At 33.9% G+C, this 26408-nt stretch overlaps 1 pseudogene across 1 annotated transcript; it reads right to left on the bottom strand.

Annotated features, from left to right (window-relative positions):
- Positions 1-675: 675 nt before the first annotated feature.
- Positions 676-20951, bottom strand: LOC103973287 (auxin response factor 12-like; annotated as a pseudogene). The gene is made up of 17 exons (XR_010486989.1): positions 20604-20951; positions 20393-20512; positions 20190-20304; positions 20002-20100; positions 19864-19920; positions 19619-19774; positions 19437-19521; positions 17064-17154; positions 16779-16946; positions 16597-16713; positions 16302-16381; positions 15321-15462; positions 13977-14932; positions 13566-13756; positions 4081-4201; positions 3883-4003; positions 676-1008 (listed from the first exon to the last, which is right to left on the bottom strand). The product of XR_010486989.1 is annotated as an auxin response factor 12-like (transcript).
- Between the last annotated feature and the right edge of the window lie 5457 nt (positions 20952-26408).

The raw sequence follows: 26408 nt of genomic DNA, 5'->3' as shown, positions 1-26408 counted from the left end.
CTCCACGTACAGCGCCATCATGGGGTCTCCTGGTTCAGAGGAAATTGTTTCCCTTGCTGTCCTTTCTCTCCTGTAGCACATCTTCAGAAAGTTAGATCAAAAGAAGAAGACGATGATGGCGATTGATCCTGGTGTTGCTGTGGGGACTGTTTCCTTCTCTCCTTGCCTCAGGACACAGCTGCACATGCACATAATATACATATAGATTAATTAGTATTATGATGTGATATTACATATATATATATATATATATATATATAATGTAAGAGGTTATTGATTTTACGTTAATTACCGATTAAATGTAGTACAAATACCTAATCAAGTAGGTAAAACTTGAAACCCAATCGGCCTATAAATAGGTTGCATTTTAGCAGCCTTATCTCTTTGCATAACACAACTACTATAATAGAAAAAAATAGATCGATATTTATTCTTTGAATGCAAAGAACTCAAAACAAAAATAGATGTACCCAAAAACAGTTGGCATCTAAGATAAAGAGCAACGTCAAATGTCGGCTTGGTGGGCGATGCCATAGTTTGGTTCAGCTCGATCAAAATATTACCAGGGAATCTTTAGGATCCTAGTAAGCATCAACACAGCATAGGCGAGTACTCGATAGCTTCACCATCAGGATAGTTCAATTGACATGTCACCACCAAATCAAACAGAAGATATAAGATGAGAACCTCAAACGAGGAGAAAAGGATATTATCGCAGACAAGTTTGAACTAGCTGGACAAAAGTTGCTATTCATAACAAGTAGTCGCACAGGAAACAAGCCAAAATAATACTTGTTCAAGCATCTCGATGTACTCTGAAGTATAGTTACAATCATAGTTAATTTAGATTAGCAGCAAAATATCCAGTTTATATCTGGTGGAAGAGACCAAATACCATCAAATTGCATATTATCGGTCATCTTGCAGATCATACTGAATCTGAGAACAACAAAATCATGCTAGGAGTGTCTATAAGGAGCACCAGTTGAGAGCCGAAAAGAGGGAAACCTGCAAGGATATCCACCAGAAGCATTACGATCAAGCACGAACAAGGTAAATTAACATTAATTTTCCTTGGTCGATCTTATTATACTAGCACTCTGTGTGTCAACAAAAGGTTTCCAAAAGTTTTTCTTGATCTGATTGAGCTGAAAAGTCATCACTGACCCCACTACTGAGCCTACCAAGAGTTTCGATTCAACCTCCAGTCTAAAATCCGAGAGTGAGATTCCAGATTAACAGCAGCATCACTACTATTTCATCTTTTCTTATACAAAATGGTTTTATTCAGTTATGAAGCTTGAATTCGGATATTTGTAGGAGATAAGTTATCATGAAGATATAGTCCTTAATTAAACCTCCAAGATAAGAGTTTCATTGCTGAAAAGAGAGTTGGATTACACAAATGAGAGTCACGAGGATGCATGAGCAAACTATGGTTGCTATATTATCATATGTTTGTACCTTATGATAGCGGACAAAGGAGCATAATCAATTTTATGGTCAACTATCTTTTAGGAATCATGTTTGTGAAAAACATTTGAGTTGCTTGAAATTATGGAACAAAATGTTGTTCAAGTTATAAGCAATTATGTTTTAGTCCATAAGACTTTTCCTTTGAATGTTCTAAATTTTTAATTAAATGGAAGCAACTGTCTTAATAATTTTATTTTTCTCTCTTTTAGATAAATTACTCCGAGCCAAAAAACCCACACTTATGTTGGACTTCACAAGTGACACATTGTATTTGATCTAATGTCAAAGGATATTGGAAAGAATGTAAAAATCAAGAAAACCCATGCAACATTTGTTGTTCGATTTATATATAATCATATTGAGACCTTGAACATGATCAAAGAATCAATTGATATCACGTGATTTGCTACTTCATTTCTAACATTATTAAGTATATAAATTATACAAAGACAAAAGCACAACCTTACAAATATGTTTACCTCGAAGAGATATGCTAAATAAATGGACAAAAGATGTGAAAAGCAAAAGGACAAAGATGCGAAAGACGAGTCAGTGATATTATCTTGGTATCATCATTTTGGAATCATATGATATATGCATTAAAAGTGATGGGTACTCTTGTTCGAGTTTACAACTTGCAGATAACGAGAAAAGCTATGGATATAACCTACGGATTATATTTACAATAAAAATCAACAATTAAATATATTTATGAGACTATAGATAAAACCAAAGAAATAAAGTCAATTACTAAAGCAAATCTCAAGAGCCTAATATCAATTTTAACACTAGAGAAGGCTATTAAAATGTACTGAAGATGTTTTTTTTTGAACTTAAAAAGGTAGCCACTGACCGTCACAAAGATGTGAACGAGGGAGCATCCCCTCTTTTCATAGAATAATTCGATTCAAAGTAAGCAAGGCATCTGCTTTTGCTAGTCCAAAGAGCTTTTCTTCCCTGCTATTCGAGCCTAGCCTAGTCTTCTTATGAGTGAGCATTGCATTACCACATAAACTCATTCATCTAAGGTGAAGAGACTTTATCTTAGGTCTCAGCTTCTTCGCTATGATAAAAAATCTCATTCATCTATCTTTTGTCTATCATAGATTTTGAATGTCGAGCGGAAAGTGGAGTGATCATCGCCTTTCAACAACTAGCACAGGAAAACAGGTGTTTATTGATGTAAATGCCTCGAAAAACAAGATAATGACCATACAGGACAACATTATCTAGAGACTAGTTGAGGATGTCATGGATGACTAGCACTATAATAAAGGTTTTATATAGAATATTTGTAATTGAAGTATCACTGGTGAAGACCAAAATGAAATTCTCTAACATGGTTAACACAAGGCCAAAAGTGAGCCAATGGAATATGAAATTATTCTAACTAGAAGTAAAAGAGACAGGATTTTAGTATCTCAATGAATGCTTCCTTTGCAAAACTAAACAAGTGAAGGAATTCATGCAACTGAACACAAATAATTCAGAATAAGGATGAAATCCAAAAGCAAAAGAAATGGCAAACTAGTAGCACCATCTTTGATATAAACATCTATTGCACATTTGTATCTAGCATTATTAGGATATTCTACATACAAATCCTCAAGCATAGATTTTAAAATGAGTATATGAATCTGTTTCATATTAGAGGTAAAATATAGGGAGAGAACTAAAGAAGCAAGGTCTTCAATTTCAAATAATACTGCTGGTACCAGTCTGCCAGTACACGCACGCATGCACGCGCGCGCGCGCGCGCACACACCGAGCGGTATACCGAAATATATCGCTCGATATACAGTACCGTACTATACTGAGCGAATCTCGAAACTCCGGTATGATATGATATTTCAATCCTTGCAAAAAAGACACCTATAAGATGGCCAAGATTTATTTGGATCATCATATAGAATGTCACTTCACAAAGCTAAATTAAGGGAAAAAGGGACCATGCAGCAAACCCCCATAAGATTAGGAACAAGGGTTGACAATCATGTATATGAGATCATCTCCGAAGAAGAACCTCTTAGCTTTGATAATATTTGCATAATTAACAATTTTGTTAAATAAATTCTCAATTGTATACACCAAAATAATCCCATGTAATTTCCTGAATCAGTGGGTTTTGGACATGAAGCTCATGTAGTGGACTCCTATCATATAGCGATCTTGAAACCATAACACCTTGCAAGATGCCAAAACCCATTGATTTCCCTATCTAGACCAACTGAGACACACAAAAAATTTACAAGTATGAAGACACTTGGAACATTCCTATATTCTCAAGTCTATTTCCATAGGTAGTACAACTAACAATGACACCACACAAGAACAATTTAAAGCAGAAAGAGAGCTTTAGTAATTTCTTTTATTTAACATGAAATATAATTCATCTATAGAACATACCCTTGCTTGTTCCTTGAATTTCAAGAGGGATTAATAGAAAGATTCAATTCCCTGTTTTCAAATTTTCAGCACCTCCTCAGTTGAAAGTATCTTGATATGCTAGACGTTATCCACAAATGACCTGCATTGAAAAGCCAAATTTCACAAATGACCTGAATTCACAAACAACATGAAATAGAACTTGTCTACAGAACATACCCTCACTTGTTCCCTGAATTTCTAGAGGGATTAACAAAAAGATTCAACTCCCTGTTTTCCCATTTTCAGCATATCCTCAGGTGAAAGTATTTTGATGTACCAGACGTTATTCACGAATGACCTGCATTGAAAAGTCAAATGGCCAGTTAAACATTAAAAGAATTAGTTTCATCCTGGCCAGTCTCATATGACAGAAACAACTTTAAACTCAAGATAAATATAGATGCTGACGCATTTTCTTCCATTCTCTCAGATACATAAATTTGGAGCAAGAACTGTCCCTATGGATAATTGAATATACCGGTTCATGAAACTACTCAATTACAATCTATGTTTTTGCTAGTATTACACTGTGATTTATTTATTGCTTCTAAATAATCCATAAAGCATGAAAATTTCTTGTACACTGGTAACATGAGAATACTAGAATGGTATGATGGGGTCCAATTCAGTTTCACTAATTGAAAAAGCAACATGCAGCTGGCCTTGAAAGAATATCAAGAGAAATATGGACAAAATAAAAATAAAATAAAATAAATGTGCGCATGTGTCCAACGACCCACAACTGCGGGTCAACCATGCTGAGTAGCATATTAATACAATGCATCTAGACCAAGGTTTAAAAGCCAGTTGGACTAGTATGCATTGAATGGGATTTATATGTCCAACCTGGAATGAGAATTTCGCCCAATACAGTGCAATATTAGTTTTTTATTTTTATTTTTTATGTTTACTCTAGGCATCTGTTGACTGTCAACAGTCCTTTACTCCTCATTGTCCCTCTCTCCTTCCCTCTTGTCCTCATCTTGCTTCTGCACCTCTTTTCCTACTCCTCATCCCCTTTTCTCTCTCTCTCTCTCTCTCTCTCTCTTTGGTTTAGACCAACTGGTATGCAGACATATCATGTGTTAGTATACTGATACAGATCCCAGACCAAGACTACAAACATTATATCAATGTCCTTGGATTAATTTGCATAAGGAAAATGATAATGAGTGAACCAAGTAGCAGCAATCACATGCATGCCATACAATTTGTTCAGAAATATAAAGTTATAATTGTTCAGCAATTACATTATCATCACCATCATCATCAGTCCCTCTTTCTCTTTGGTTTATGCCAACTGGTATGCAAGCATATCATGTGTTGGTATGCTGATAAGGATCTCAGACCAAAACTACAAAAATTTATAAATAACTGAAAAAAATTAGACATGCTTGGTTTTGTGATAATTTTTGAACGATTTATCAATAACATATATCCATAATACAGATGGAAGTATGACTTGCCCATGATGGGTTGTCTACCAGTCACGTCGAGCTATACATATCAAAACATTCCATGCTAATAGGGTACTGACCCAAGGCACTGATTCGTGCAAACTCCTGAACAACGATATGAACATGTGACATGGCATTTGCTCAACAAGCTGTCAACATGGACATGCAAAAGCAAAGCAAACAATGCTAGTGATTAGGTAACTTAGGAAAAGTTTCCAACCATAATTCCACACCATTAATGGTGTACAAGAGGTAGAAACATGTTAGGAAGCATAGTTACTGTGGAAATTACAAGCACGATTACAAGGAAATTTAAGGAAACAAGTGTTATCATTGAATGGCAGAATAATGAGCTTGGTATTTCACAGTAGCAGCTCAGAGAAACTCGTTTCTGTGGTCTACTCACATATGAATATCTTTATGTAACACAAATTTTTGCATATCAGGCTAAGTATTGGCTTCTGATGATGCAGATCCATGGAGAAACTTTGGAAGATATAAGTATATTTTATTCTTTTCCAGTATGACGAGATACATTGGAGCACTGTATTCGTGTTTCATATGATAGGCTGTCCCACTGAGGGTCTGAGATATTGATATGTGCATTACTATACAATAGAGCTCCATCAATCAAGAGAAGGATGAAAAATACATTAATGCAATGAAAATGCACTTTGTCTAGGATTAAAAGAAAATATTTATACCCAGCTAGTAGAAAGAATAATAATTAAAATTACTAGAGCTGGACCAGACATCTGCCTGAACCTTAGATCTTTCTTACTTCTAAATAAACAAACAAAATCAGCAAGCAGTAGCAAGGAATGTGGAAAAGCTGACCAACCACAGAGAAAGAAGCAAATTCTGTATACAACAATGATAATGAAAAGGATTAACTCATTCTTCAACCAACATAAGATTTGAGTTAAAACTGGTAGCAAGAGCATTAGAAACTAGCATAGGGCCAATCATGCAATAGGAAGCAAGAACAAGGATGCAGGCATGCACCTTGCTTTGTTCGTATCAGCCAGCCTCAGACAAAATAGTCACATCATGTATTAACATGATCCAAGCTTAAATTTTATTGCACAAACATTTGACTGTTGCATGCTGGTTTATTGCCAGCTGAGATGTAATGTTATACAGATGGTATACAATTTGATATAATATTATACAGACAGTGTAAACATTTTATGCTTATTTCAATGAGAGTATACTAAATCTTCTAGTACTCAAGTCTAGCTACCATTACTTCCAACTACCTAGCAGATATGCTATTTGTAGCTTGAAAACTGAGTCTCCCTTGTCATATCCAATTGATGAATGGCCTGAAGATTTTGTTTCTTAAACAAGAGAGTGAAGCACCAACTACTGACCTAGGCACCAAAGTATGTCAGCCCACACAATGAAGAAGTATTGACAGGTGTAGATAAGAACTAAGAAAAGGATATGATCTTTTATGCAAATTTACTATGATGGACTTGCTCTAAAATGCAACACAATCCGTATATAAAAAATTTTTAATGCTGAACTTACTCATGCCAATGTATAGCTAGGTCATCCTCAAGCCAACCTCTAACATATAGTGAGTGGTACCACAGAAAAATCCATGGCACATAAGCATCAGTAACAAACAAGGACAAGATACTCAATATGCAACTAGAAGGTTGACTTCAGTCACTAAATAAATTGACCCTTTAAACAGTTGCTTAATTTCAGAATTACTGAAGAAAAGTGATCTGTAATAGATAAAAATCTCTTAACAGAAATATTATAGAAGGGCTTCTTTCTAATATCAAAATAAGTGATTTATCTCTATAGTTTACAGTTGATGGACCTCTTCAAAACACTCTCCTTCCACTCTAAGCCTAGACTTCAATAAAAAAGAAAAAGCCTCGACAATAAAGCTTCACTTGCATGTATGGTCGCTTCATGTAAACATAGGCAAAGGAGACAAATTTGAAACAGGTGATAATGGACTTCAACATGACATAGTTCAAATCAAGAATTTTCCTTTCAAATTTGGACTTAAACATCTTACTGGTTATATTCTCTAGTACTCGAATATGAGCACATACTTCTTAGTCTTTATTTTATTAGACCATTTGAACATGATGTTAGGATCGAGTCGGACTTAAACATCTTCTAGCGAACTTCCGATGATCTCTCGGTAATGTTCCAGCGGACTCCCGGTAAGCTCCTAGACTTCCCGACGATCTTCTTGGCGAGTTCCGACGAGCTTCTTTGGCAAGCTCTTGGACTTCTCGATCAATTCTGGCAGAACTCCCGACGAACATCCGGACTTCCGACTTACTCTCGAACTCCCAACAAAATCTCGTTCTTGACTTCGAGACTTCATTTTGCTTCATGCTTTGATCACTATCGTAGTTAATCCTGCACACTTAAAACCTACTTCGATCTAGACAATTATTATAAAGCAAATCAAATGTTGTCTGGCATGTCATTGGTTTATCGGCGCTTCGTCTGAATCTTCGGCGCATCATCCTCTCTTGCGGCCTATTGCCCAATCAACTAGTTGACCTCCGCAACTCCGATATCCTTGGCGCAATTTTCACTCTTATTAGCCCGATGCCCGAACTCATGGCCCGAAGCCTTATGCCGATACGTCGATCGATCCTCCGGCTCGACGTTCAATCTTCTGACATGTTCTACTCCGGTCCAACATGATTCTTCCTACTTTAATTGTCTCTCTCTGATCGAAGCTTCCTGCGTCACTCAAAACACAGATCAAATCATAAATACTATCAATTGGTTTCATCATCAAAATCCGAGATTCAATAATCTCCTCCTTTTTTATGATGACAACCAATTGATGATGGAGTTAACCTTAACTCCCCCTATCAATATGTCATATTGATAAAAACCTTTAATTCAAATTGAATTCAAGGCAAGACAAATTTAATCATGAATTCAAGCAATATATCATCATAAAATTATGCATAATCAAAATTTTAATATGTCATTCCATGCATGATTGTCATCAGAACTTCTCCCCCTTTGTCATCAACAAAAAGGAAAAGTGCAACTATCAAGTGTTTGAGATATGCAAGTTTTACAACATATAAGCTAGCAATTTTTTTCATCACTTTACAACATGTAAGCTAGCAAATCTTTTCATCACTTTACAACATGCATAATCACCAAATCATCATTTAATTTTAAAGATGTGCATGATTGTAAATTTTGCAAGTTTGCATTTTTTGCTTCTTAAGATAAGTAAGCTAGCAATTTTTGGTGATGTTCAAGATAGTAAGTTCTTTTTTCATGCAATTTGTAAGCTAGCAAATTTAATAAGTTTTACATAATTTTGGAACATGCAAGCTAGCAAATTTTATACATATATGAAGGTTGGGAAAATTTTTGCATCTTTTGAGATGAGCAAGCTAGCAAGTTTTGCCTCTCTTTGTGATGTGCAAGCTAGCGTGATTTGCTTCTTAAATTGTATAAGCTAGCAAATTTTATCTCCCCATTTGTTATTGTCAAAAAGAAGGGAATAATACAATTTTGTAATTCTTTTTCCCTTTACAATAATTTTCAAATCATGACAAAAGTAAAATATCAATCTTATTTCAATATGTTTGTGCATGATTATAGTTTCAAATTAAAACATGCACAATTTCAAAACCTTACAACCTTACATTTCATCCTTACTTCATGCATGATAGCAAAAATAAATCATCACCATGGCATATCATACATAATACTTAAGTATTCATGATACATCATTTTAGCAACAAATCATGGTATTGTATGCATCATTCCAAATCATAAATAATTCAAATCATGATGGTATCAAAATTTCAAATTACATTACATCCTACAATGCATGATCTTAACTTCTCATTTGTATGAATCAACATAATATCATGAGTATTGCATAATTTCATATCATCACATGAAGGATAAAAAATCATATCATGAAAGATGAGATCATGTGAATACCAAAAGACATGATTCATTTTAACAAATCTCCTCTTAAATAATCAAAAGAAAATCTTAGGAGATTAAATAGTAAAAGATCTTCAATAGAAATTTTAAGTCATGAATTCCGAAAAAAATATTCACTTTAGTAAACAACAAAAGAATTGTAGAAGAACAAATAATCAATGATCTCGATTCATGCATAAGAAATCTCATGATTTATATAGAAAAGCTCCTCTTAAATATATAGCAAGTAGAATCATAGGAGAATAATGAAAAGTCTTGATTCATATAAAGAAAATATTAAGTTTTGATTCCAAGAATTCAAGATCGATCATGATATAGATAAAAATTTTCTTATAGCAAATAGAGTTATGGTAGAAAACATAAAGGATCTCGATTCATGTATCATAATTCTCATAATTCATATAGTAAATCTCCTCTTTAAATAAAATACCAAGAAAAATCGTAGGAGTAAAAAGAAGAGATTTTGATTAAAAAAAAATCTCAAGTAATTCCAAGAAATCAAGATCATGATTTGGATAAAACTCATTCAAATTCAAATCGTCAAATTATCAAAATTACTTTTAAGAGATTCAAAATGACATAAATAACTTCATTAATTTCTTAGTGAAAAATCGATAAGATAAAGAAAACAAAAACAAGCATCATCGTTTAAAACCGAAAAAGTAACTTTCATTATGACAAAGATCAATAAGCCATAAATCACAAAAATCATCAAGCATAGTTTCGAAATATAAACTCATTAAGCATGACTTCAAATCATCATTATATTATTTTATCAAGCATAACTTCATTAAACATAAATCATTTTTAATCAAAATCGAAAAGCAATATGGAAATCATCAGGACACACGTTATTTTTTCTTAAAATCATACATAGGATTAATCATTAGATTTAAATCTAACATTTTGTTATATTTTCGTAAAACATGCAATTGTCATTATCATTTTCAAAAGAAAAGCATGATCCCCTTTTATTTATTTATTTATTTTTTATATTTTATATACTAATTTAAAAACAACATATAAAATGCATCTAGTAATTTCAAAATAAAGTAAAGGGATTTTGGTTACCTCATCATCGAGAGTCATCAAAGCGAAGTTCGCCACTTTATCTTCATCGGTTTGCTCCTCGTCTTTGGAGGTACTCGTTTTGTCCCAAAGTGCTTCCTTCTTCTTGCGTTCATAGCAAGTAGTTGCATTCCTTTTATTTTTGTTCTTAGATTCTTGTTTTAAGAATTTTTTAAGCTTTATAGTCAAGAGTTCAAAGTCATTATCACTTGAGCTTTCGCTCAAGTGGTCTTCATTTGTTCTAAGTGTCAAATTTTTTCTGTTCTTTGGAAGGTTCTTCTCAAGTTCATCATGTTCAACATGTGCCAGACAATTCATTTCATAGGTCATTAAAGACCCAATAAGTTCTTCGAGTGGAAAATGGTTCAAGTTCTTAGATTCTTGAATAGCCGTTATTTTCGAATCCCAATTTTTAAAAAACGATCGTAAAATTTTATTAACAAGTTCAAAATTCGAAAAACATTTGCCAATAGCTTTTAAACTATTGACGACATCTATAAAACGGGTGTACATGTCACCAATAGTTTCACTTGGCTTCATACGAAACAACTCGAAATCATGCATCAAAATATTTATTTTAGAATCTTTAACTCTACTAGTGCCTTCATGTATGATTTCAAGTGTGTATCAAATGTCAAAAATCGTTTCACAAGTAGAAACCCGATTGAATTCATTTTTATCTAAGGCGCAAAATAGAGCATTCATAGCTCTAGCATTTAAAGAACATATTTTCTTCTCCAAATCATTCCATTCGTTCATTGGAATAGAAGACTTTTGAAAACTGCTTTCAACAATATTCCATAAATTCAAATCCATAGAAAATAAGAAAACTCTCATCTGAGTTTTCCAATAAGTGTAGTCCGTCCCATTGAACATGGGAGGACAAATAATAGAAAAGCCCTCAAACAAGAGAGTGAAGCACCAACTACTGACCTAGGCACCAAAGTATGTCAGCCCACACAATGAAGAAGTATTGACAGGTGTAGATAAGAACTAAGAAAAGGATATGATCTTTTATGTAAATTTACTATGATGGACTTGCTCTAAAATGCAACACAATCCGTATATAAAAATTTTTTAATGCTAAACTAACTCATGCCAATGTATAGCTAGGTCATCCTCAAGCCAACCTCTAACATATAGTGAGTGGTACCACAGAAAAATCCATGGCACATAAGCATCAGTAACAAACAAGGACAAGATACTCAATATGCAACTAGAAGGTTGACTTCAATCACTAAATAAATTGACCCTTTAAACAGTTGCTTAATTTCAGAATTACTGAAGAAAAGTGATCTGTAATAGATAACAAATCTCTTAACAGAAATATTATAGAAGGGCTTCTTTCTAATATCAAAATAAGTGATTTATCTCAATAGTTTACAGTTGATGGACCTATTCAAAACACTCTCCTTCCACTCTAAGCCCAAACTTCAATAAAAAAGAAAAAAGCCTCGACAATAAAGCTTCACTTGCATGTACGGTCGCTTCAAGTAAACATAGGCAAAGGAGACAAATTTGAATACAGGTGATAATGGACTTCAACATGACAGTTCAAATCAAGAATTTTCCTTTCAAATTTGGACTTCAACATCTTATTGGTTATGTTCTCTAGTACTCGAATATGAGCACATACTTCTTAGTCTTTGTTTTATGAGACCATTTGAACCTGAGAGGAATATTTTTTCTTGGTCACACCCAAGTCAGAAAGATGAATGAGTGACTTTAACTTCATTTGCAAAAGAATATAAGAAAAATATGTCTCCATTTGCAAAAGGATAAATAAATTCTTGCAATCTTTTTCCTTTCTATCAAGTAATCCAGATCATGGAGAAAACAAAATAAAATAAAAGAGATGGCCCACTATGCAATTGAGTAATACAATCTTGAATATCACCAAAGAGAAACTTAGAAGAAAAGATGATGACGGAAAAAAAAAAAAGGAACTAAAATGATTAAAAATAAGATAAACAAACTCACCAACCAAGTAAAACATCTCAGAGATATAGATATCACCACCATAGGAACCTAACTAAAAATGAAAGCCTAGGAACTCACCACCATAAGGAATCCATCAACAAGATACAAAATTGTATGAGAAAAAAATACCTTGGAACAACTCTCTAAGCCTAGTGATTCTCAACGCATTGATTCTTCACCATTTTCAAGATCAGAAAAAAAAATGTAAAAAATATTAAATACTTACAGAATAACTAAAAAAGTGACCTATCAAGTCTTAAATGTGATAATAATTTTCTTAATTCTCAAGTATAACAACCACCATGACCTTTATAAAGAAAAATGAAGGTAACTTCCTTAAAAAACTTCAAATTGAACTCTATAAAATAACTTTGGATTTCTCACTCATTGAGTTTTCCAATATAGCTCATAAATATCTCTGCATAAATTTCAGAATTAATATAGAAAAAGTCCTAAAATTTTGGTTCGAAAATTAAGAGGTTAATATGCATTCTATGGATTCACTTGATTCAAGGCTTGGAGACATGCCTCCATCAAAAGAGGCATGCCTCACTTGATTCAAGGCTTGGAGACATGCCTCTATCAAAAGAGGCTAGTTCAAGCAAATTACAGATAGAAGTCTGACTTCCACATTACTTAAGGGTGAGATAAGTCACCAACGAGAAACTATTGATTTTAAAGTTGTCCTTGCCTCCAAGGAGTGTGTTTGTTTAGTTCCTTGTATTATCCTCAGACAGTCTTCCTGTTTACAGAGTAAGCCTTGACGTCACCGTAAAGTTGCTGCTATGCAATGGTGACTAAGGTTTGTCTTTTGGCTTGCAAAGATCCTATCCAGACCCCACATATGCAGGAGCCTTATTCTTTGAACTACTGTTTTTTAGTCTTTCCTCACAGCCATGATACACTATTAAGACATCTAAGTGTTTGCTTCCTGATTTGGTCTTCACTAGTGTCTGTGCTATTACAAAGCAGGCTCTCAAGGGAAGCACATTTCACCCTTTTACACAACCTCCTAGAAGAAACAACCTAGACAAAGTCAACAGAAGCTGGTTCATATAAAAAATGGAGATTACTGTTAATAATAGAAACATTAAAACATAGGGTATACTGAGAGAATGAATTGCAAATTCATCTAACTCTGTGCAGTAATTTCTAAACTAAAAATGATTAAAATGTTAAGTAATTTCTTACTCCCATGGGTCATCTCCAAAGAGAAGCACATCATTCTCCCCGTCGACAAATACAAGCTGCCAGCCTGATCTAAGAGGATCTTCTGATAGACCCTCAATACCAAACATCTGACCCAGTTCCTCACGTAATTCATCATAATTGCTAAACCAGGAGATGTCCGGAGACCTCCCAACTGATCCCGACTTGTAAACCTGCAAGAAAAATACACAACCTTCAATTAACAAAGAACACCTATATTCACCATTTCTACTGCTTAGCTCGTGGTTCTGTTGCAAGGGCTTTTCAACATAGAACTATACTGGCACAAAAATCATGACAATTTCCACAAAGCAATATACCAACCATTCAACTTGGCAAGTACCACACCAATATGTTAGGAAGCATTCCATAAAATGAAAGATTTGCCTTTACCTTCACAAAGTATTGGGATTGTAGATCAGTCTCTTCTGCATTTTTTCATAAGCCAGATAAGTCATCCACATATCCATACAGAGAATTATGGAAAAATTAACCGACACATGGCACACTCGACATATCATTGACAATACCTAGGTTAGGTACTGCATTAGTCGGCGAAGAGGAGGAATCTTTGCCGAAGCTAAACAGGGTGTTATTCAGGTTAACTCTGAAAACTTCATTTCCTGCAGTACAGTTCTTAGCAGGAAGTGATGGTAGCAGAGCTACATCATCAAAAGAAATTGGTTGTGTCTTGGTAAACTTGGGTTTCCATGATTGCCAATTAGAATGATTTAACATGGATTGGCCAAGATGTGAATAGTTGGAACCACCAGCATTTTCTTCACAATAAGCAAATCCTAAGATATCCTGAATGGAACTTGCCGTCAGAATTGATGAGAAACCTAAGCTTGAGTTATGAGTGGATGAACTTTCAAACAATGAAGGAGGAAAATGAGACTGCTGTTGCACATGATTGCTATGCATTGGGAATGCCTGTGTGTTAGCATGTGCTCCTTCAACCTGCTGCTTATTTTGGGGTGGCTGCCACTGCTCATATAAAACTGGTTCTGTTACGCATTGTGATTGAGAATTCACAATCTGCTGCTTAGTCTGCTGACAATCTCGATGCTGCAGCAATGAGCTGGATGCATAGGACTGTGGAAGAAATTGAATAGGTTGTTGATTTTGCAGAAATTGCAGCTTCAGAATATCCCAATATCGTACATCCTGCAAAGCTACATGGGAAATGGCTTGGTACTTATTGAACTCACTTCCCGGCAGCAATGGTTCATGCTTATGTTGGACCCAAGGGCCCATACCTAGTGATGAGAGATTCAATGAACACATGCCTCGTTCAGCAGCAAGGCCTCTTGACCACATTAAAGCATTTAGCTCATTTTCTTTGATGTCTGAAATGCAAAGGTAAATAAACTAGAATGTAAGAAGTTCCAAATAAAATGTTCAGATTTTATTTTACATTTTGAAAAAGATATAACCCTTATTATTAACATATAATATGCAAGAATTGACTTATCCTTGAAATTTATTATATTTGAAGTAGCTACGGTATCTGTTACATTACCAAGAGCTACATAATGTTATATTAACAATAGTTTCACAAACTTAAGAGTTCCTAAGCAATTTTTTTCAGTCAGATAATTGTATAACAGAAAGGAAAGATAATAAAGGTCATCATATGAATCTGCATCTCCATTTTGTTGTTCACCTTCGAGAAACCCTGACAAGGCTGACCAAGGTATCATAGAGTTAGATCAAAATACATGCATGAGAACATACCACGAGGAAAGGATGCTCCAGGATGCCAAGATCTGCCAATCGGAAACAATGATGGATACATGGGAAAGGTTGTTAAAGGCTCAATTTCCCACAGTGATACTCTACACTGCCTTTTACCTTCCGTGGCTTCATCCCAGCCAACCTGTAGTTACTAAAATGTCACATTAGTTCACGAAGACATCTTCTTGTGTTGTTGCAGCAACTTGAATACCATAAAAAATACCTACATTCTACAGACTGGCTAACAAGGAATACTAAATTATTGTACCATTTGTATTATTCAGAAATTAGAAAAAAATATTACAGCAGCAGAGTCCAACTCACAACATGATCTATGCAATCATCTTACTAATGCTGAGTCAGCAAAAATAATATGAGCACAAGCACCCCAAAAATGTATGTAAAACTTATGAGTTCCAACCTACTAAGCTTCACACAAAGAAACAAGAATGGCAGGATGGTAAGTATCACCTTGTAATCATACCCTATTGACCTATTTAACCCTCATAAGACTCTTTTAAGGCAGGTTTTCAGAGAAAAATAAGTAATATACAGTAAGTAAAACTAAGATCAACTTAAGCTTGTTGATCTTCTAATATCACCACAGTCATAGATCAGCCACTTCATTTCACTAACTCTTAGTAGATTTGCATTTCTAACAAAATGTAGCACTAAGATATTAATTGCTTCAGTTAAAACCTCAAAGATAAACAAATCTTCATCAATGACCATTACACTAGGGTGACACAAGTAAATGTGTCTGTCTACATGTACAAATAAATAAAATGGGAGACATGCTAGAGCCTTATCAGAGGGATTGAGGCCTCAATCTACCTTAGAATCGATCATGAAGGAGCATGGAGGTATCAAATCATAGATCGTCTTTGTTGAGCATGATTTTTGATATAAAGAACCTCCATAATTAATTTCAAGGACATGTATCTACATATAATAAAATACATCTTCACTGCAGATATTTACCTGGACTTTTTTCCAATGAGAAGTCGGCCAACGTACAGGATCCAAGACACTTATGCCAGTAATTGTTCCCAGTACCTTCAGTCAACATGAATAATAAATAGAAAATTAGATGTGTCAAACAAGAATTGGCTGCCCCATACAACACAAATTAGATATCTTAATGCAATCACATAAGAGGACTTAGCATATGAAGTTATAATTTATATAGATATTCTTATTCTAACCACAAAAGAGAGAAATTAAGGAAGGCAATGGTTAATTCAAGTATTTTGGCAAATGTTGTTACATTACCTATGAATGCTTGATTCCTCGGTCTCAAAAAGCATACGAAATCGCATCCCAATTGATACAAGTGTGGAATACAGCTTTAGTGTACTTTGAAAGAGGTATAACAAACTCTGATGGGCTGGCCCTGCAACAATTCCAACCAAAAAAGCAATAGCGACCAACAGAAAATATTGTAATGACAACTGCTACCTTGGATTATAAAATATGGTAAAACGACTATTTGTGGCAGCAGCATGAGCTGCTGCAGCAAAGAGTCCTATATGCATGCTGTCACTTGATAAAACCAGTGATGATGATGCTGAAGTTTGTGGTTGATTAGTGCATCTTATTCCCAACAAAAGCCGGTTCTTTTCATTCCTGAGAAGGAAATCAAAATCAAAATAAAAAAATGCATTCAATGAAAGAAATGGAGATGGATTTTTCATTTTTTGTCACATTAAACATGGAAGAAGAGGTAAAAGAAATCAAGTTAACCAAATAAAAAGAACAGAATCCCCAGCGACAAGTCTCTTGGCACTGACAAACACACTCCAGCCTGTAGTAAGGAGATGCCTTTTTGGTTGACCTGTGATCAGGGAAATGATCTATAATAAAATTCCAATGATGTTTCAATTGTTATAGATAGAAATAGAAACAAAGAAACTAGAGTCTTCAACTGTTAGAATGAATTTGTAGTTGCCTTCATGACTTGCTCAAAATAGTTTTAGCTTTTCTCATCTGAATGATGATATTAAAGCCTTCTACTAATGAGCAAATTATTCATAAAACTATCACAAACTTTCATTTAACTCTTTCAAACAATCACAAAGTTTGATTGCAAGGTCTGCAGCATGTGCAAATTTAACAGGAGAAACAGTTAGAGATTATGGAGCTGGTGAAATTTTAAAAATGGTAAAGGAGAGGATCTAAATGATGAGTTGAGCTATAGTTAAAGTGAACCGATTGGGCAATGTCATGCACTTCGAAAGGGCCAACTAAAAGAATAATAAAGCAACAGCAAGATTCAAAATAAGAGATCTCCATTCCAGCATGATTCTCTGGATTATCTGCTGACACTTCTGAGGCAGTTCCCAGGTGCAAAGAGCAAGTGCATGCATCAAGCTAAAGAGAGAAGATTAGCATATGCTTGATTTTATACTGTGGTTGATTTGACACAGTAGTATGATGAAGTATCATGACAAGGAGATTAGAGATTATCAAGTGACATAGCACATTAAGAAAGTTTCAAAAGGAGAAATTTGATTGGTTTATCATCAAAATCATAAAAATTGCACTCAAAATACCTTTCATGGAAGCATTGTCAGACTTTTTTGCAAACAAGAGTAAGGAAATGTTATGATGATAAGACACTGGAATCTTATGGCATTCAAGACACATAAAGGGGATATCCGTTACCTGAACACAAAGTCAGTTGGAATGTTTAAGATTTAAATTCTTAACTTTTTCAACCAAACTATCAATGTACAAAAATATTCAGGTCACGTGCTTGTATGGTAATACCAGATTTTTCAAAAAAATATAATCCCTTCAAGTTAAGTGATACAACATTGTTAAAGATTGATTCAAGTACGATAAGGATCAATAATGAAAGTGTTGTGGATCTAAGGAATCAAACTATTGTTTCAAACTTTCAATATCCAAAGGCATTATTTTGACCAATTGAAACTATGGAAAGGCATCCTAGGTTCAGATCCAATCAACAGATGCTCTTAAAAGATGAATCAAAGGAAGGTTTTTATTCTGCACATATCTAACCCTTGATTTAGAAGTAATTGTTTGTTCTGTCAATATGTGAAGTGCACTCTCCTTCTTTACTTAGCTACATTATTGCTAGTTTCTTGCTTATTATTAATTATAGTTGTGTTAGTTTAAAGTGTTTATGGGGACATGATAAAAGGATCCCCACAGAACTATAAGTTGCAAATTGACTCATTTGCAGCAGTTATGTATGACCAATATTATAATTAAAAGGTATCTGAGATAGTTTTGACAACAGCTTTTCTCCTTCTTCATGCTTATGCTTATAGAAGTTCTCAAGCAACAGACCTCTTCAATATTTGAAGAATATATCACAATTTGATGAGTGAAGCAATTCCATCACAAAGTCTTTATTCACTCTTTGGAGTTTCAACTCTGTTGGTAGTTTGGGATAATAAATCACTTGCCATTTATCTCATTTTCATCCTACAAAACAAAGTCAGTCTCCAAACTATAGAGCTGACATAGTTGGTTTATGGATTGTCAGATTCAAGAATTAGATAATTTTCGACAATTTTTATAACACAAAAAATAGTGTGACCAAACTTCAATTTTCTTGATTCAGCATGCTTATAATCAAATTTCTGGCCAACTCTAATGGACCCTGCATCAACAAGCTTGAAAGCGCCAAAGGTATCTTTTCTAAAGGTAATTTCTGGTCTTTTATTAGAACATAAAGTGGGATGTGTACCAATTCTAATCCAAGGATGAGAAGGTTAGGATCCATTTAATAATATCTTTCCAAAGTTGACCAAAAACTAATGAACAATCCCAAACTAAAAGCAATAGGAATCCCAATTTACATCAAGTATAAACAACTTAAATTAAGCTTCCATGAACTAGTACCTGTTTTGGCTTAATCAAGAAATGATTGTTGCCCAATTCAGGAGGGGTTGATAAAGGACAAAACTGGCAATTATATTAGCACTAGTTATGAATGATTAATATGTTATATATGCAGTAAAAGTATTGGTTGAACATGATTCATTTTTTCCTTAATTTACAATGCATCTCTCCCAATACAACTAAGCCTGCCAATAGAATTATGAAATGCAAAAATTATATAGCATCTAGAGTAGGTTCAATCACCTCCAAAAATGTGCCTGAACTTCCATTCAACATCATAAAGGTCACGAGCAATAAGCTCCTGCACTGGCAGCTGCTGAGAGAAATCCTAACACCAATGAAACAGCAGTAATCACCAACTCCTATTCATGGTGTTCAAAAAAATTCCATGAGAAAATAATACAACTTGTTCATGGCCATCGCACCAGAGGAGGGAAGACTTTTTCAGCTGCCCGACGAGGTATAGAGAACCCTCCATGGGTACTTGTATCACTTGCTGTCAGAATCTTGCAGAAATAATTTGTGGGTTGCTTGCTCGCAAAACCCATCTCAATGGGAAAATAAGTGACTTTCTGCTCTTCCTGTAGCCAATATCTGAGTCTTCTGGAGTTTCTTATAGGAAAATACAATACAGTGGCTAGTAAACAATCAATTTTCAAATCAAAATTACCGGACTCAGAGGTTGCAACGTCATCTGAGCATAAACTTCATCTGTTTCCACATCTGCCTGCAATTTTTACAGCCACAGGAATCTAAATTTGACCACGTTAAGTCATCTAGACCAAAAAAAATCTGTGAAAGAACGAACGCGCAAAGTCACGTTATGGAGCCGGCAAAGCAACTATGGCAGTAAGCTTGGGTAATTGGGAAAATGGCTCTCTACTTCCTTGTTCGTCGATGCAGCCACCTTGATTAAAACCGACCACCAATCATTAAACAGAAAACGCACAGAACATGCATATCTTAAGGAAACGCATCAAAGATTCGATCTTTCACCTGCTCACTGTGACCCTGAGGAAAATAGACTACTCGAGTTCCAGCTGTGGGCAAGGGCACCAGCGGCCCGGCGAGGCGTGCCAGAGCTCCGAATCCAAGCATCTCTTCTCCTCCCCTAATTCAACATTCAAAAAGCAATCTGCATTCTTATACGGCGGAGGCTAAGAACAGAAGCAAGATCAAAGGCAACACAGAAAGATCACCTTCTGGTGCTTGCTGGCTGATACCAACAGTAGAAAGCTTCATCTTATCTCTGCCAATTCAATCATTTTCTCACCTGAAACGGTACTCACTCTCCCATCCGAAACAGTAAGAAGAACTACCTGCCAAATAAACGGAAAACCACAGCTTCAAGACTCATCAAGCCACTAATAGCCCAAGCATAGTCGACACCAGAAGCTAAAGATAGCATACAAAAAGAAGCAGCCTTAGCCGCAAGAATTCGTCGACAAAGAACACAACTCTCGTGGTCCCAGAAACTTATCCGAGCTCGGGGAAGCTCTCGTTCTTGGAGATCTCCATACCGAGCTTCCCAAGAATCTCGCAAGCCCCTAAAAGGGAGAGGAGAGAGAGGCTAATGGATAAATTTTTGGCAACAAAACAAAAACTTGTCACTCGCACTTTTTCACTCTTCGGGCTTCGAACTTCAATCCAATCGAAGGAAAAGCTAATGGAATTCAAAGAGAGAAAAATAGTGGCTTTTGTTCCCATCGCAATGTCTCCTCACGAGTCTCGACCGAAGTCGTTCGCTGTCGGACACACGCACACTTCCCCATAGTATTCGCCTCCAGGAAAACGCTTCTAATAATCAATATCTTATTTGCACAACAAATACGTTTTCCCAATCGCGTACCCGTGTAATGAATGGATTAGGGGGTGGGCCAAGGTGGTAGAGGTTGGTGGGTGTCGCTTTACTTGAACGTCGGACTTTGGGTTTTAAGCTATATTTTTGCCGCAAAATTTGTTTTAGGTTATTTCACACATCATTTGTCTCCCTCTCCCTCTACCCGTATACTGACTTGAGGGAAAAATATGGGGCCCGGTTGATCAAATACTGACTCGAGTGCTCGTTTATTTGGGCGAGGAAAAGGCAGGAGTTATAGGTATGGAGTCAACACGGGAGAGGAGCAAAAGACGATCTCAGCCGTCGATGGGTACCACCAACAGATCCACACCGTCCACAGGGACTGCTAGCTTTCTGACGGAAATGCCCCCAAGCCTTGTCGTTAATGTCGGAAGAGGGCTCGTCGGAGGCGCGAGGACCGCCCGCCGCACGTGGATACGACCCACCGTGAGGCCCACGCTGAACGAATAATCGTCGTCCTTGTGGGCCCCGCAATCTGGGGTCGGGCGGGGTAAGCGAACGGGGCTACCCGGCGGTCACCACCACCCGCAGCTTGCGACGTGCTCGCAGCGGACTGCTATATCGGATATGCCGTGGTCCGTTATAATAATTGTAACGCTTACAAAGTAGTATTTCTATAATGATTCCATTATATAGCTAATTGCTTTTATAATATTCACAAACAATAACAACTTTTTGACGAAAGAATCTTTTTAGCTAAATGAATTTAGAAAGTTAATTTTGTCTGTATTAATATAAATCCATTGAGAAACAATTTTAGTGTCATATACACTCTTTTGTGTTATTGGAAGTGGAAATATACATATATTTTCCGGGATATTTGAGAAAAATATATTTACTTGAAGATATTCTAGAATAATCTGATATTTTTCAAAAAATAAAATAAGAATATAAATTATCAATCGTGATCAGAGCTGAGAGAGGTTACCTACAGATTTAGACAGATAAATACAAATCAGATTCTAATAATATTGCATCCTAATCTATATTTATATTGAGATTGGATGAATCATATACGCTACTATTATAGCTTTAGATCAAATTAAAAAGGATGTGACTATGAATATTGCATTAATCAAAACAAATGAATAGGTAGGTTTGAATGAAAGTATGATATAAAAATAACTATAAAAAATATTTAGAAACTTAGTGCTTGATTCTACCAATGATTTAAATGTTTATAGGTAATTAACCAACTGACTACATTGACTGAAACAAAAAACTGTATAATTCAATGGCCACAGAAAAATAATAATAAAGTATGACTAATAATATTTATAGATTTGACTGTTGTATAGTTAGAAATAATATATATAAAAATATTTATGTTATCAAAATTAGAATATTGAGATAGATATTATTAGGAAAGATAAAAAAAAAAAAAAACTATTGTTATTCATGCATAACTAAATATGTAAAAGATAAGATGAAAGAAAATTACTTTAGGACGATAGAGACATGCGGTTAAGAAACCTCCAAATGCAATAGTCAACAAAAAAAAATGAATGAATTAATATTAATGATATGATGAAAGATAAAAAAAAAATATATAAATATATTAATAAAAATTATAAATAAAATTTTAATTATTATGAACTTAACTAAGAAGTATATGACATTTAAAAGATCCATCTAATCATTCCTAAATAATTAAAACTTTTGACTTTATTATTATGATTATAATAATCAATACATTGATTTGATCGTGTTATATATATATATATATATATATATATATATATATATATATATATATATATATATATATATATATATATATATATATATATATATATATATATATATCGGTGACAAGTCATACAAATGAGAATAGAGTTCAACTTTTACCGATGTTGAAGATCTCCAAGCCAACACATCATGTTGCTGGTGGGCAACGCATGAGATCAGGTTTCTAATCTTACGTGGCTTGTCTGCAGGAATTGGGTCACCATCAACTATTCCAATGAAAAGTTGACTCTGATAAGATGTGGACTATTCTTCTGTTTTACACTTTCACATAAACATGATTGAAATTGTGATTCAATGCTCTCCTTCTTTTTCATTTGGTTGCAATAATAGTGTGATCTAATTATTATTAATCAAAAGGATCCAATGTGATTGTGATGGATGATGAATAACATCGTACATTATTTGATCAAACTTGCAAACATCGTATATAAATTAGTTTATGTTGGGATTTCTATAATTTTTCCTAACCTTTGTGCAACCTAAATCTAACTCTATAAAGGAAAGATAAATGATTGAACGAATAACCCCAAATAATCTATTGGTGTTACTATTATCATTAGTTTGTGATCGATTTGAAAAACTTTGAGATGAAATCTTTTATAAATACCATTGCAAATCTCTAACTTATATAATTATTGTGTGGATTATTAAACTTTTAATCTTATGATTGTTTTTTCAAAAAATTATGCTAAACTTATAATTAAAAAAATATGATGAAGGTCTCAATAAGGAGAATGGATTCATTTTTAGCCAATGAGGGGATCCCCTATCGACAAACAAAAGTTTCTCTCTCTATTGTTTCTCGCACATTGGTGTTATCTACGAAGAAGACTTCAGTGACTTTGATAACTTTGTTCTTAATCATATCTATAAAGAGGACAATAGGTTAGTAAAGTAGGTGTCTAATCTAGTTATGAAGGATAAGTTTAGTTATCCCTCTAAATATCTCTCGTTTTTTCACTCAACTTAAGGAGTGATTTTTGTGCCGACTTTCTTAGTAATATATTTTATTATTTTTATATAAAAAATCAGTACAAGAAATGTCAACTTCTAATATCATCAAGAAAAAGATAATTGATTGGTGTTGAAAGTACAAACATGTTCGAAATATCTAATCCCAATCTACAATCATAAAAGATTTGTCATCATTTTGAAAATGATAATTAACCTAAGCGTTAGTAGGTACATCAGAGATTAGAGATGAGAAACTTATTCATATATTAAACAAATGCTTGGATTTGAATATCAATATTATAAAAAAATAGATTTAATAATTTAGATTAAATTGGACTTTGACCAGTTAGGTTTAGTCTTAAAATGACTAAAATATACCTTAAAATTATTTAAATTTCAATGATATTTAATTATTTTTTATTATAAATATAAATAAAAAAAATATTATTTGTTAACTCTCAACCTTCCTATCTTTTTTCACTGGTATCCATTTTTCATTATCAAACTATTTAAATATTTTTTTTTTATTAATTATAGAATATATTAATTTTTAAAAATTATTACCGACTTAGTTTCATAAATATTCAACCCAATTTTGATAATTAAATATAGATAATTAATATATAATTTTTAAGTAGATATGGATTTCAATGAAATATAAATAAAGGATGTATTTAGTGCACTAGACTCTCACTGCAGAATTTGGAAAGGGTTATATACACAATCTTACCCTTAATTTTGATATATCAATGAGATATATATACATATATATACATATATATACATATATATACATATATATATATATATATATATTCAAATTTAATTATGACATATCAATCATATTTCTCAAATAAAAAATATAAAAATATAAAAAAATAAGACAGAGAATAAATACACATGAAAAAAATACCAATTATTTTTTGATCACTATATAAATTTATTTGGATGGCATCCCATCTCCTCTCCCTTGCTCTAGAAGTTCTCTCTCTCTCTCTCTCTCTCTCTCTAATTGCCATGTTCTGAAGAAGATTTTATATTAAAAATTACACTGCTAGAGATCTCTTATATTAGATAATTAACGAGTACTGTTGGTCTTACCAGCTACTTTAAGATCAAAGATTAGTTAGGTCAACATAAATAGCATGGTTACTCTGGATCAATCACAGAACAGCTTTTGTACATAGCCAAAGCTTCTTTATCTTATAGGAGATAACCAGAGCAAGCATATTCACTTTTTTATGCCCCAAAGTATCTTGAATTATGTGCTCATTCACTTAAAATCTAGACAAAGCAGGTGTATTTTCCAATGTGTCAAGCACTTGTTTTTCTTAATTATTTAGACACCAATAGAGGATTCAAGATTAATCTACATGATTTCGGGAGACCTTAAACTCTTTGTGACTTTACTTTGTGTTATCACGGGAGAAAATTTGATGCTACTTCATGCCATAGTGCAAAAAATGTTATATTATCTCTCTCTTCGTTCAACCTAAATTATAGGTTTCGGTGAAAAAAAAAAAATTGATGAAAATGTGTACTGCCCATGCAAAGCACAAGAAATATACATGTTTGATGGGTTAATTGATTCATCAATTTTATCTTACCTAAATTATGGATCAAAATATTTGGACTAAAATTAATAATAATATATTTATCGAATCTTTATAAATCAATCTTTAACTATAGATCATGCCCTAATCGAGAATCATTCTCACAGAAATTGCAATAAAGGGTTTCTGAGAGTTAGAATGTTGAAAACCGAGTGAGCTTCTGCATGTACATAAAATTATAAACCTTGCAATCCAAACATGGATCGCTATCCATTATTATAGTTACAAGATTACCCTGCTTCTTGGAATCTTGTCACCTTTCCGTATAAGCCAACACCAACCCAATATGTGCGGTTCACTAAGCACCATAGAGAAGCCACTCGTAGCATATTATGCTTGCTGACGAAGCCGTTGGTGGGAACAACACAATTAATTCATCGTCAAATCCTTCTCAGACTCGCAATGTTACTAAGCACAAACGTTCCCTGAAAGACAGCATTATTGTTAGAATAGTAATACAAAAATCTGACTCCGGTTAAACCGAAAACATGTAATATAAATCAAAACAAAATAGAAAGTTAAGAGAAAAAAAATTAAGAGATGTGTTAGCACTACCTTAAATGTATTCCTCGATCTGGTACCATCATCCGATCCGATGAGAAACTGCCTAGGATACAATGTTATAAATTGTTCAAATTTAAAAAAAAATTAAAATATTTATTTGAAAAGGTGATTTTTTTTAGTTATTTTGATAGTTATTTTTCAAATATTGTGTTTTTTGAGAAAAATATTTATAAATAGGTATTTGAGGGTAAATAATGATACATCTTTTTCAAACTCTTCTTCTTTATTTTTCAAGTAATTGAATTAGACATTTTCTAATTCCTCTTTGAAGATTTTTTATTGTTTGCTTAATACATATCTTCTAAAAGCTTGTCATATCCATTAAAACTATTTACATCAAACTCATAGCAATCTTATTGAGAAGAGGGCGCAAATATCATTTTTAAGAAAGCGTTTTTATACGTTTCAAGCCTAAATATATTTCTTATAATATTCTTGATCTTGTGTTTGTTGTTTGTTTCCATAGTGTTTTCA

Source organism: Musa acuminata, chromosome BXJ2-5 (assembly GCF_036884655.1).
Source record: "Musa acuminata AAA Group cultivar baxijiao chromosome BXJ2-5, Cavendish_Baxijiao_AAA, whole genome shotgun sequence".
Taxonomy (NCBI): Eukaryota; Viridiplantae; Streptophyta; class Magnoliopsida; order Zingiberales; family Musaceae; genus Musa; species Musa acuminata.
The sequence above is the reverse complement of the archived record's forward strand: the minus strand, read 5'-3'. Positions and strand labels throughout refer to the sequence as shown.